Source organism: Kryptolebias marmoratus, linkage group LG9, assembly GCF_001649575.2.
Source record: "Kryptolebias marmoratus isolate JLee-2015 linkage group LG9, ASM164957v2, whole genome shotgun sequence".
Lineage (NCBI taxonomy): Eukaryota > Metazoa > Chordata > Actinopteri > Cyprinodontiformes > Rivulidae > Kryptolebias > Kryptolebias marmoratus.
Window position 1 is genome coordinate 16083629 of NC_051438.1, and position 1720 is coordinate 16085348.

Below are 1720 nucleotides of genomic sequence, written 5' to 3' on the forward strand. Positions count from 1 at the left end.
TGGGGGTGGGGGTGGGGGGCTTTCAGACGTGAGACTGGACCTGTGTCATCAGAAGCCCACCGTTTTCATGTAACCACCCTGTATTGTGAACTCATTTAACTGTCTGTGAATAAAACTCAAATGGAAAAGTGAAACAAAACAGGAATATTTTTACCTCCTGATAAGCCAAAAACCTGAAATGTGGTCCGAGTCTCAGACAAATCAAACAATAGCCCCTGCTTCGGATCCGTCCCCAGCACACCAGATAATCTCCGCTGGCAGCCAGAAGAAAAAAGATTAATCGTCTTTATTAAGTCACAGGCAAAAGCAGCGAAGAAGGTAGACAAAAAAAGCCAGGGATTACAGTTGGCTCATAAAAATATCCATCCCCTCCTTTTTGCTTTCTGCAAGTCTCCTTATGTAAGAGCAGTTTTTTTTTCTCACACCCTCACCGCAACAATAGCCAAAACCGAGGCCCGCGTGAACAAAACACATTTCACGTCCTTGCTCAGCTCCTCTTTTAATCGTCCCAGCTCCCGGTCCTCCCACGAAACCTGTCCTGGCTGTACGACGGACTCGTTTCTGCTGAACGCGTTTGCCTTGGCGGTAAAAGCCGGACCGAGCGTTCGTGTCCCTCCTACTTTCTGCTGAGTGAGAACTTTGCACTGAAACGACTTGTTCACTGTAAGTTAGGAGCGACTCTCAGCTGCTGCCACACCAAACTTTAGCTCAGCATCTGTGAAAGTGGCCGATTGGTCTCCGTTTGAGTGTTTGCTGAGGTCGATCAGCCACGTCGGCCATCTTGACTTGAGCCGACTCCGAAAGCAAATCAGTTGTAAATGTGCACCTGACGATTCTTTTCTGAGTGTTTCCTTAAAATCCATCCAGTGCTTCGTGAGATATTTTGCTAACAGACAAACAGACTAACAGCTGCAGCAGCTAATGCCAACGTTTTAAACTAAGATCTTGCACAGTTTGTCAGTGCTTGGAGTATGTGTAGCAGCTCAACATCTGCATGTGTTATATATCTATTATCTATAAATATATATATATATATATATATATTTGCAATACTTTTCTTCCTTAAGATCGATCGGCTGCGGCAGCCATCTTGAATCAGCCTGACTCCACAGGTTCACCAGCTGAGCATCCAGTGATTACTTTCTGAGAGTTTCAATAAAGTCGTTCACTGGTTGATGAGATATTTGGCTAACAGACAGACGAACAGTTCGTCGTTTTCAACTCGTTGAAACATCACAGATGATTCATTTTGACTGAAACGCCTATCATTTGTAAATCGTCACACTTTTAAAGTGTTACATTTACATCAAACCACCGGAACTCGAGGTGTTTACGCTAACACGTTTTAAATCTACGTTAATCCGTCGTGCTGCCTCGGTTGTTGTTGTTTTATTTTCTCACTGAGGGTAAAGCTGGACTTGCAGTCTGCCTGCAAGCTCAGGACGAAGGAGTCGAGGTCGACGCTGCAAATCTCTGCAGCTTTAACAGCTCAGCAGCTTCCAAACTGAACAGCAGACATTATTTACATCAGAGCAAATGGAAGTAAGGCGAATGGCTACACTTAAACACGAGACCTGTTTTATTTTTAAACATAAAAAACTGCAGCTTGTGTTTTAGGTTGAATACATCTCCGAGCTCCGGTGAGAAGGCCTCTCTGGGAAAATGCAGATTAGCGACAGGAAGGCCGACCACTTCCATATCAGCCCGTTGACTACATGGG

The 1720-nt window shown here is 44.7% G+C and overlaps 1 long non-coding RNA gene across 3 annotated transcripts in view; it reads left to right on the forward strand.

The window, feature by feature from the left end:
* LOC119617336 overlaps positions 1–1720 on the forward strand; it is a 37039-nt gene that overhangs the window by 17758 nt on the left and 17561 nt on the right. The window lies entirely within an intron of this gene.